This window comes from Primulina eburnea, chromosome 1 (genome assembly GCF_022965805.1).
Source record: "Primulina eburnea isolate SZY01 chromosome 1, ASM2296580v1, whole genome shotgun sequence".
Lineage (NCBI taxonomy): Eukaryota > Viridiplantae > Streptophyta > Magnoliopsida > Lamiales > Gesneriaceae > Primulina > Primulina eburnea.
In genome coordinates this window covers 50,840,700-50,853,169 of record NC_133101.1, presented here as the reverse complement: position 1 = coordinate 50,853,169, position 12,470 = coordinate 50,840,700, and the positions used below count along the sequence as shown (strand labels likewise).

General features: G+C 37.4%; 1 pseudogene; it reads left to right on the top strand.

The window, feature by feature from the left end:
* The first annotated feature begins 493 nt into the window (after positions 1-493).
* On the top strand, positions 494-3,365 carry LOC140830388 (uncharacterized; annotated as a pseudogene).
* The last annotated feature ends 9,105 nt before the right edge of the window (positions 3,366-12,470 follow it).

The following is a 12,470-nucleotide window of genomic DNA, read 5'->3' as shown; positions in this document are numbered from 1 at the left end:
TACTAGGATTAAATTTCCGGGCATTACAAATACAGAGTTACGTGATAGTCATATGCATCATCAGCTTCGTCACGATTTGGTTGAACACATTTGGGAGACATGCCGTCGTGATGAGTGAACGAATGGTGTATTTGACTATATGCGTGATTTGTAATTTCTGTTTTGATGTCTTATATTTTAGTATCTTCGTGAATTACTAATTTTCAATTATTATTATTATTATAGATGTTGTTTTATGATTTGTAATTTTCTATTATTAATGTTATAAATATTGTTATAAACCTGAATGATTTTATTTAAATGAAAATAAAATATTAATTAAACTAACAGTGAGATTCATAAATATTTGGTTGGTGTGATATTTGATTGTGAAATATAGGATATTTGAGTAATGAAATATTTGATTGATGATGTGGAGTACGACACCCACAAATATTTGATGGAAATTCCCTTGTTATACTGGATGGCCTAAAACGGAGTTGATGAATTCGATATATTTGGATTTGTATCTAGAGACTTCTGTAGATGAACCTCCTCTAAAATGCCAAGTTTCCATGTAAAGTTGTAGCGACCTTTTAGGCTTCTTGATGTTGATAATGATGATTAGCCTTAGTGCATTTTCCGGGTGTTGCATGTGTGATTTGGGCTGTGTCTTGTAAAGGGTTGGCTCGGAGTGGGATTATAATCCCTGCAATTTGTCGACAAAACGATTTTTCTGTTACAGAATAGCTCGAGGTGTACGATGGCGGATGAGGAAGAAAAAAGTACCGATCTTTATGGGGTTTTGGAGTTGAAGAAGGAGTGCACCACAGCGGAGCTTAGGAATGCGTACAAGAAGCTTGCACTGGTCGGGATTTGAAGATTAATTATTTTCTGGTTTTTCTGTACATTGATAAAGCACGTTTGTTGATGATTCCCATGTGAAAATTTGGAGAAAATGCCTCTGTTTTTCTTTATTTTTGATGTTCTCGTATGTCTTTTTCGCTTTGTGTTTCACATTCATTATCTTGGGGAAATATGCTGTCGTGAACACAAAGATCAGATCTTTGGTGTATTATACTGTTTTTATTCTGGGAATTTGTTTAGTATAATAAAAAAGTGTGCCTTTTTCATTCTGATTTTTTTTATCAGATCTTTTCTGAGACTTCTTTGATTGTGTTTGATTGGAGTCCAATTGTGGTATTATTTCAATAATGTAGAAGTGGCACCCGGATCGCTGCTCTGCTCTGGGGAATTCAGAGCATGTGGAACAGGCAAAAAGAAATTTCAGGCCATTCAGGAAGCTTATTCTGGTGATTTCGGTCCTTCTATCTTCAATTTATTCGAAGAAAGCTACTTGATTCATGTCGTGAACAAGTCCAATTTATGCGAAAGCTCTCTTTTCGTTTGTATATGTGTGTGTGACAACAAAACTTTCCATTCCCTCAACCATCTCTTTAATCATGAAATGTGTTTTGTGAAATTATTGCTCAAGAATTAGAACAAAAAATTGTTCTTTTGGCCTAATTCTTTGATTCAGGTTGACATTCACAGCACCCGAATCCAAAGCCTCTTTTTAAAAAATCAGTTGGATAGAATAGGAAGAAGAGTCTTGTTCTCGTTCTTCTTCTTTTTTTCTTCCAAATCTCTCAAAGAGAAGCATTAGAAATTTTCGAAAGCTAGATATTCTGGTTTCTCATTTCTGTATGCAGGCCTTCTAAGGTACTTTTTTTTTTGAAAAATCCGATCCAGCACCTTTTTATTTTAGCAAAAACGCCAAAAGCTCCCCAAACGAACTCTTGGTTGTTTGTGGGAGTCTTTTTTGTGTATAACTTTTTTTTTATCTTGGAATCTTTTTTTATTATTATTTTTATGAGCTGCCATCCTCTGTTTAATTTGACTCACAATACTTTATTGTTTGAATTGGAACAGTGCTTTCAGATTCCAACCGAAGGTTTTTGTACGACTTAGGAATCCATGATTTTGACGACCACGACGATGAAAATGTAAGCCCGTGAATGTATTATATATGGATAAGTTCGATCATTCATTTGATGTGATCTCTTTGAATATGTTGTATTCAAATGAGAGGTCTTGAATTCAATACTTTTCAGCAGTTATGACGCCTCTTAGTAACTACAACATGTTTGGCTTATCCATTTTTCCGTGGGGTCATTTTCAGGCTAGTGTGATGGTGACTTTTTTTATAAAACATTTGCAATTATGGTTATTTTCTGTGTTTTCTGGAAATGCATATATTTGGAAAATGTAACTAATGTTTGGTTTCGTTTTCTGCATATTAATGGATGTTCACATGCTTCGATTAGTTAATGTTTCTGTGTGATTCGACGCAGGAGGGTATGGTAAATTTCTTGGATGAAATGGCATCTATGATGAGCAGCCATGAAGCCAATGTGAGTGATGACTTTCCTTTATTTTATGTTCCTAGCAGCTTGTTTTTTTTGGAGAAATATACGATATTTTAACATTTTTTACTTACAGCTCACCCTTCCTAAAAATTTTCATCTTTTTTTAGTTGTCCCTTTTCTCGGAGATTTCTGGCTCTACCACTGGCCTACTACACTTTACCTCCCTCATCTTATCCGAGTGTGGTCCTGCTTGGAAGGGTATAGAAATTGTTGGAAATGATCCCTCTTCTGTTGGAAAGATTCCTGGTTCAATTAGTTTAGTTAATTTATGAATATTGTATTCCCTTTTAGCGAAATACTGACCATCGAGTGACCTAAGAATGCACCCTAATTTGGTGATGTATTGGTTACCGGTGTGACTATTTTATTTTATCAATCGAGTAGCTGAATCATGGCATCATGTTCATCTGTAGTTCCGTGGTTTGACAGGATAATGGAAACACGAGTTTGGAAGAATTGCAAGAGCTCTTCAATGATATGTTCGAGAGTGACATTGAGTCCCTCGCATCTTCTTCTTCTTTGTTTTCTGCTGCTGCTTCTGCCCCTCCCATGTCTTCTTCCTCACCCCGCACCGTTCACAGTGACACCTATTGCTCCAACAAAAGGAACTCCTCTCAAATCAGCTCGGGCAATCTGAAAGCCCAAGCTACTAAATTTGAAAGGTTCTGCACTGGGGTAAAGTTTCTCCATCTTTCTTACCAAGGCTCCCCTGAATATTGCGTCTATTTTCAATCGTGGGAAGAAAGTACGGGTTGTCACCCCTACCTCTAATGTTTATGCATTCGTGCATATAAGGAAAAATGGGATGTCTTTGTTTGACAGGTGGACAATCGAGAAGAAAGAGCAGCAGAAAGTGGCGAGGACAGGAGGAATGGCAGGAAGCAGAAGACTTCACATGGCCAAGACGTCTCATCATGCAATCACTCTACACTATCAACCTAGAAACAAGCTGCATATTACCGGCATATCTTGCGCGATTGCTGGTTACTATCGTACAATTCTTTGGGCATGTATTTCTACTGTCACGGGATCATTTTACTCTATCCCGGGCTGTCGCGAGAGTATATCGACGTGACAATCAACTGTTAGAATATTCAAATATCCTTTAATGTTACCGTTGAGAGAGAAGCCTATAAATAATCGAAGATAGCAGCCGAAGAAACAAAGACTGATTTCAGCTATTACATTCTACTTGTTACGCTGCAAAAATATCTACTCACATTCAGAAGTTAAAAGCTCACGTTTACTGGTTATATCAGTAGCATTCAAGGCTACATTCTCGAGCTTAAATAGCACTGTGTAATCTTTCATAAAGTTTTTCTAAGTTGTGCTAAGATCAGTTATCATCTGTAAAAGTGTTATATACTAAGAGTTTCAGTTGTGCAAAGTGATAAGTCCAAACTGAAGTGGGTCAGTGCAGTATCTTGTATTTGATCAAAGTCTTTTAGTGGATATCATATCTTCGTGATAGAAGGGGTGACGTAGGAGTTATTCAAGTCTCCGAACATCCAGAAACAAATTGTGTTATCTTTACTTCAGTCGTTACTTTTCAGTTAGATACTCTATCTTTCAGTCAATTTATTTTCCGCAACTGTTTCATTCAGTTTAACTGATTGTCATTGACCGACGTGATACCTAGTATCAGTTTGTAACAAAACTGAACTCAAATTGTCGAAGTATTTTTAAATTTTGAGGAGTGTTTATTCAACGCCCCCTTCTAAACACTCTTTATTCGTTTAACCGATCCTTTCAAGTGGTATCAGAGCAGTTGTATCTCGTCTCAGAATATCTATACTCAAATTTTTCATTATGTCTTCGTTCAATAAGATCCCTATGTTCTCTAGAGAAGATTTCGATGATTGGAAGATCAGGATGCAGGTTCACCTAGTTGCACAAGATGATGATATGTGGTACGTTATAACTGATGGACCCATGAAGATTTTGAAAGCCAACACAGCTGTTGCCATTACTGATGGGGCACCTCATCGTATAGAAAAGCCCAGAGAAGAATGGACCACAGAGGATAAAAGAAAAGCCAACTTGGATAATGTGGCAACAGACATACTATATAAGACGTTCGATAAAGTAACTTTCAGCAAAATCAAAATGTGCAAGACAACCAAAGAGATTTGAGAGAAGCTGATCCAGCTTTGCGAAGGGAACGAACAAACCAAAGAAAACAAACTTTCTGTTGCTGTTCAGAAGTTTGACAATATCAAAATGAGAGTTGGTGAAACGATGCATGATTATGATGAAAGAACCAGCTGCATCATCAATGAACTAAATGCACTTGGAAAAGTGTACACAAACAAAGAAGTTGCATTGAAGATAATCAGAGGTCTTCCCAAGGAAAGGACGTTAAGACCATGGAAATGAGGGAGTCCAAGGATCTGAACAAAGTTGAGCTTCATGATCTATTTGCTGATTTGAAAGCCTACGAGTTTGAGCTGCAAACTCGTGAAGGAGAATCTTCTACTCCAGCAGCCACGACTGCCTTAGCTGCTGTTAGAAAAGAACCAACTGGTTCAGTTGAAAAAGATACTGATCGACTAAGCAATGATGCCATGTCATTGTTCATAAAAAATTTTGGAAGATTTATGAGGAAAAATCAAGGAAACTTTCAAAATAAATATCAAAGAAGCAATTCCAAGGAAGAATCAAATACTTGCTACAACTGTGGCAAACCAGGTCACTTCATTGCTGACTGTACCAAACCAAAGAAAGACAGTCAAGGATCAACTGAAAGAAGAAAGAAACCATATGAGCACAAAAAGAGATCCAAAGATGATAAGAAGTTCTCCAGGAAGAAGCATGAAGTGCTCTTGGCTGAAGAGAGCAAATCAAAGTGGGCAGACACTAACAGCGAGGAGTCAGAACCAGAAACTTCATGCAGTTCTAGTGACAATGAAGAGGAAGTGAAATGTCTGATGGCTGGTGACACATAACTGGAGTCCAGCAGTCAACAGGTATTTGACTTTAGCTCAACCGATTTTACAAGAGAAGAACTTATTTCAACATTGCACGACATCGTCAGTGAGTATCATAAGCTTGCCTTATTATTTGAAAACGATAGAGCAAAGCAAAATGATCCTATTGACAATAAGACTAAAATTGATGAATCAGTTGACATGTTGAGTCTGAAAAAGGAAATTGCTGAACTCAATACTGAAAGAAGCAAGGATCAGTTAGTGATTCAAAAGTTAATGCTTGAAAATTCAAAGCAAACTGAGCTTATTCAGGTTTGGAACAAATCATCTATTGCATTGACTGACATACAGAACTCACAGAAATTAGTTACTGATAAAACTGGTTTAGGGTTCAGTAACCAAGATGAAATGTCTCCCAAAGATACTCGACCAAAACTGAATATGGATAAAGGGAAATACATTCACTTTGTCAAATCAGCTATGGTACAAGAACAATCTGAGCCAAGTAAACTGATCGAACAGCCAACTGTAAGTATGAACAAGGGCAAAAGATGTGGTATTGGTTATAGCCCAAAAGTTGTGACTGACTCACGAAGTCAGCCACAAAAAATTTTCAGCAAAAATTACTCAAATGACTATTCAAATTACTATAACAGGAAGCCAGTTCAGAAAAGTTACTGGCTGAACAATCAGTTGAAAAAGGGCAAATCACATGTTGTTTCTTCTGCACACCATACACTAAACACACACAGATCGGGAAAAACCATCTGGAATACAACAACTGGACAGTCAGTTAGACTGATCCAAGTCTAGATTCCTAAAGGACTAATCAACTTTGGACCCAAATAGAAAAGGGTACCAGAATCTTATCTTGTGTGTGATTGCAGGTAACAGTTACAAGCATTGAATCTATATGGTACTTGGATAGTGGATGTTCACGCCACATGACAGGAGATTCAGACTTATTATCTCAACTGATTAAGTACACTGGACCAAACATCAGTTTTGGAGATAATTCTAAAGGTAAAACTGTGGGTAAGGGTAAGCTTATCCATGGTAACTTCATCATTAATGACGTCTTATTAGTTGAGAATCTCAAGAATATTCTGATCAGCATCAGTCAATTATGCGATAATTGATTCTCAGTTCAGTTTGACAAACATTCTTGTTCAGTCAAAAACTCAACTGAAGAGATCATCTTAACTGGAAAAAGGTGTGGAAACGCTTACAAAGTCAGTTGGAATTATCAACCTTATGCACCAGTATATTTTATTTCTTCAAATTCTTCTAAAAACTGGTTGTGGCATAAGAGATTAAACCACCTGAATTTCAAGTCTATTGCATATTTGAGCAACCACGATCTTGTTACTGGATTGCCCAAAATAGATTTTACCAAAAATAAAATTTGCTCAGCATGTCAGTTTGGTAAACAAATCAAATCTTCTTTTAAGAACAAGGTCGTAAATCTTCTTCCCGATGCTTAGAGCTGTTACATATGGATCTATTTGGTCCAATACCAGTCATGAGCTTAGGGGGAATGAAATACACCTTGGTGGTTGTAGATGACTTTTCAAGATTCACTTGGGTTATATTTCTCAAGTCCAAAAACCAAACTGCTGCTCAACTGATCAAGCTTTTCAAAAGATTATTAAATGAAAAATCAGTTGGAATTGACAGAATCAGATCCGATCGAGGAACTGAATTTATCGATAAAATTCTTTCAAATTATTTAGAGAATGCCGAAATCAAGCATGAGCTCTCAGCAGCTAGAATTCCTCAGCAAAATGGTGTAGCTGAAAGGAGAAATCGGACCTTCAAAGAGGCTTCTAGAACAATGCTTGCTGATTCTAGTATCTCTCAAAGGTTTTGGGCAGAGGCAATAAACACTGCGTGTTACACTCAAAACAGATCAATGATTAATAAGAATCATATGAAAACACCTTATGAGATCTGGCATTGAAGAAAAAGTGTGGTTTCATATTTTAAAATATTCGGTTGCAGATGTTTTATACTTGTCAATGATAAAACTCATTTAAAAGCTTTTGATGCTAAATCTGCAGAAGAAATATTTCTTGGTTATTCTTCAGTGAGTAAAGCTTATAGAGTCTTCAACAAAAAAACTTTAAATGTTGAGGAATCTATCCATGTTGTTTTTGATGAAACTGTATTAACTGACAAGCCAACTGATCAAGTTGAGCTAGCTGATAGATTTACAGATATAAGCTTGGATGATGATGATGATGAAGAAGACATCCATATTAATCAAAGAAACCTCCAAACACCTAAACCAGAAGTGTCAGATAAACCAGCTGAACCAGAAGCTGTTCCTAACGATCAGTTGATAGAGCAACCAAATGACATTCAGTTACCAACTGAAACTGCTCCAACTGAAACTGAAAACGTTGAGTTGTCCACAGAAGCAGTTGCTGATTTAGAAGCAATAAATGCTGAACTCGGATGGAAGAAATCACATCCTCCAGAGTTGGTAATAGGTAATCCATCTGATCCAGTAAGAACAAGAAATCATATGCTTAATCTATTCATTCAGCTTTCGTATCACAACTAGAACCCAAGAGGACTGATGAAGCTCTTGCTGATCCAAACTGGATAAATGCAATGCAAGAGGAGCTAAATCAGTTTATCCATAACAATGTCTGGAACTTAGTTCCAAGGCCAATTTCAAAAACTGTTATAGGTACAAAATGGGTGTACAGGAACAAACTGAACGAAGATGGTTCAGTTGTGCGCAACAAAGCAAGGCTAGTAGCACAAGGATATAGGCAAGAAGAAGGAATTGATTACGATGAGATATATGCACCAGTTGCAAGACTGGAGGCAATCAGAATATTCCTTGTCCATGCTTCATTCAAAAACTTCAAAGTCTATCAAATGGATGTAAAAGTGCATTTCTGAATGGCCAGTTGCAGGACAGGTTTTATCAATCATCACCTTCCTGATCATGTCTACCATTTGAACAAAGCTTTATATGGTCTTAAGCAAGCTCCAAGAGCTTGGTATGAACCCTTTCAAAATTTCTAACTGATCACGATTTTTCTGTTGGATCAGTTGATAAGACATTGTTCAAATTGTCCAAGAATGATCATATTCTACTCGTTCAAATTTATGTTGATGACATTATTTTTGGGTCAACTAACCCCAAATTATGCGAGAAATTTGCTAAGTTAATGCAGGAGAAATTTGAAATGAGCATGATGGGTGAACTGACATTCTTTCTTGGATTACAAGTGAAGCAACTGGAGTCGGGAACTTTCATTAGTCAGACTAAATACACGAAGTAATTACTGAAGAAGTTTGGCATGGAATCGTGTTCAGATGCAAGTACTCCCATGAGCTCATCAGTAAAACTGGACACTGATAAAGGGGGAATATCAGTTGAGACGACACTTTACAGAGGTTTAATAGGTTCAGTATTGTGTCTAACTGCTAGTCGTCCTGATATTGTATTTGCTGTATGTATGTGTGCTAGATTTCAAGCAAATCCTATGCAATCACACTTTACAGCTGCCAAGCGTATTTTGAAATATCTTAAGGGCACAAAAAATGTTGGGTTATGGTATTCTAAAGATTAATCTTTCAATTTAGTTGGATATTCAGATGCAGATTATGCAGGATGTAAGCTTGATCGTAAAAGTACTAGTGGATCTTGTCAGTTTCTAGGGGACAGACTGATCTCCTGGTTCAGCAAGAAGCAAACATCTATAGCAACTTCCACAACTGAAGCAGAATATCTTGCTGCTGGAAGCTGCTGTGCTCAACTGCTCTGGATTCAGCAACAACTGAGAGATTATGGAATTGATGCTAAAGAATCGCCCATATTCTGTGATAATACAAGTACGATTGCTATCACCTACAATCCAGTTCTTCACTCCAGGACCAAGCATATAGATGTCAGGCATCACTTCATCAGAGATCATGCCTTGAAGAAGAACATCAGACTGGAATACGTCTCAACTGAGCAGCAAGCAGCTGATATCTTCACCAAACCACTGGCTGAGACTAAGTTTTCTCATTTTTGCAATATACTTGGATTAATTGATTTATCCTAATCAGTTTTTGCTGCTGTCTTGGTTGTTAATTCCTTTGTCAGTTTTACTGCCATTTGCTGATCATTCAGTTAGTTATTTATTGATATAACTTTCAACTGATGTCAGTTAATCTTCTATTAGTTCATTGTATTCAGTACTTGTGCTTATGATTTACTTATCAACTGATGAAATCCAGTAATGCAGGAAAATAACAAGACAGAGATAAACTGATAAAATTATTTCATTCATTTGAAGAAATTGTTGCGAATTACATTATACAATTCGTCCTGAACAAAAGCCCTCCACTTGGCCATCCATTGATTTAAATCTCCAGTGCAAGTCTTATGAAAGCTGTCAGACTGAGATATGAGCTCTAGGATCCTCCTCTCCTTGTAGAGCATCAGCTCGTAAATATTGTTTGGTTCGAAAATATTCACAGCATGGGCAACGTGCAAGCGTTCCCGATATTTCTCCAGTTTTTCCAGCAAAATGGGAGTGTTTGCCATCTCATTCTCCCAAAGAAACTGAAGTTCTTGGAGATTCTCCCAGTAGCGTAGCATTTGATGGAAAACATCATCTTCCATCTCAACCTTTCTCTTCTCCAGAGCTGCTTTCATAAAATCTTCAGCCATGTCCGGAGATTTTGAACTGCTTGCACATGCCATTTTCTTTACTGAATATAAATTGATAATATTCTTGCAAATGACAAAGCTGCTCTTATTTATAGAACAAGACAAAGAAGATGAAAGGACTATTTCATTATGACAGGCGTTTACACTACTAAGTATCAGGATTTCTTTTAATTAATCTTGTTTATTTTCTCGAAATTCTCTTTTATGCATCTATTAAGGGGGAATATTGGTTTTAAAAGGTTAACTGAGAAGACAATTGTTAGTCAACTCTCAACTGAGGACACAGTCTCACAACTGATCATTCAGTTGAGTTTTTCACTAATCTTCTCATATAAGTTAACTAATTAACCATATTATATTCCAAATCAAGTGACGTGACTGTTCTTCAAGCATTAAATGCTATCCTTCAGCAAATGATTGGTGGAAACGTGGACACCTTTTGAACCGTTTAAATTACACACGCTTACAGCACACGTACACACGTTGTAATTCAGAATTTCTATGGACTGACACGTGTCCAGAATTTGAATAGTCACGTACATATGTACCATTCCCCGCTCCATTTCAGTTTTACTTTACGTTTATCTACAAACTCTTGAGAGCAAAAACAAATCTCATCCTTCTATTTTCTAGGAAATGATTCAGTTCCAAATGACGAATCAAACTCCCGCTTATATGCTGAATGCAATGGCTATCAACTTCGGATCGATTCTATCCTTCGGCGATGCTGATGTCAAGAACGTATTTCTGGGTTAAGGACATTCTTGGGACAATCATCACAAGAGATCTACCCCAAAGAACTTAAGAAATTCTACTCTACCAGTATGATCAATTAATGATGGAAACATCACCTCTACTATCAATGGTCAGTTGCTGACCATCTCTGAAGATTCCTTTGGAGAAATCTTTTCTTTACCATCTGAAGGACTGGCACACCTATCTGATGTAAAAGCATCTGATGTTGAAGAAATGCAAATCTCACTTTCTTTTGATGAACGGAAAATCAAAGTTTCCGATCCAAAGAAGAAGCTGAAGCACGAGGTTCAGTTACTTGCTGATATCATCGTCAAAGGGATTTTGGCGAAAGCTGGATCTTTTGCTGAACTTACGTTAGAAAAATTTCAGGCCATTTCTATCATTATGGCTGAACGTAAACTCAACTGGAAGCATCTTATATTCAATATTTTAAAGAATATGTTTCTATCATCCAAACAATCCAAAGGCTTTGCCGTGCAACTGAGCTATTTGCTGAAAGTGAAGGGGTTAGTGGCAGATGATTCAGAAAAATCATCCAAATTCAAATTCTTCAATGCGAAGAGTACTATGCCGCTCAAGACCAAATTAGACATTTCTCCTGCTCAGTTTGTAAAGATAAAGCAGGAGATTGGGACTCAACAGGCGGCCCCTAAATCAGTGAAAAAGGCCAAGACATTGGCTCAACTGAAGTCAGCAAAAAGGAAATTAGTTGTGGGTGAATCAGATTCAGAGAAAACTCCTTCCCCAAAGATAGCCAAGAAACCGAGAACCCAGAGGATTAAGCCAACAACTACAGAGAAATCTATTCCTACTGACAAGCCAATCTCTTCAGATGCTCAGCAACCAATTGAAGCAGTTCCTTTGAAGATCATCCCACCAGAAAAAGCAGCTGGTGCAAAGAAAGAAACAGTTAGGATCAAAGCTCCTCTGATTAATATTGCTCATCCTACTGTTCTGGCACCTGCCCGACCCAAAGGCATCACTATTATAGAACGGGTGGATGCTACTCGAACTGGTCTGGAAATTCCACACATCCTCAGTTCTGATAAAGGCAAGGGCAAATTGATTGAAGAGCCTAGGCCTTCCAATGCCATTCAGACCCACATTGACCTTGTTTGGGATAGGGTTAACAATTTTGCAGCATCAAAACTTCAACTCTATGATGCTTGGACAGCTTATCGTACTCATATTTTTGCCAAGCAACTAAGAAAGAAATCCCAGCTGAACAAGTTCATCAAACTGGAAGCCTTTGTCCTCAAGATGGTCAAAGCGGCAACAATTGTTCAAGTTCTGGAGAGAAAAACTTATTTGTTTGATCAGATGAGAGCAAAGAAGTTAGCACAAATTCTTGACAAACTGAAGGATAACTACGTTCCAACAAATCCTACTGCCTATGCTGATCATGCGGTGATTACTCAGCTAGACACCGATCTGATTGGATTGCTATCTCAGATAAAGTTTTGGGAAATGGATCAAGAGTTAGTCCTTCATCAAGGAGATCCAGATGCCAACTGATCCCCAAGATCACCCTCTAGAAGCACCAGTTTTGGCTTCATCAGATTCTATTATTTCTAGGCAGCTCATCTGTTGATCAGAATCCACCTTCTCCACCTCCAGTTCCAGAAGAAGTTGCTGCAATCACTTCAGTTCAGAATGTTGCTGAAACAGTATCAACTGATCAAGAGTTGATTATATTTGATC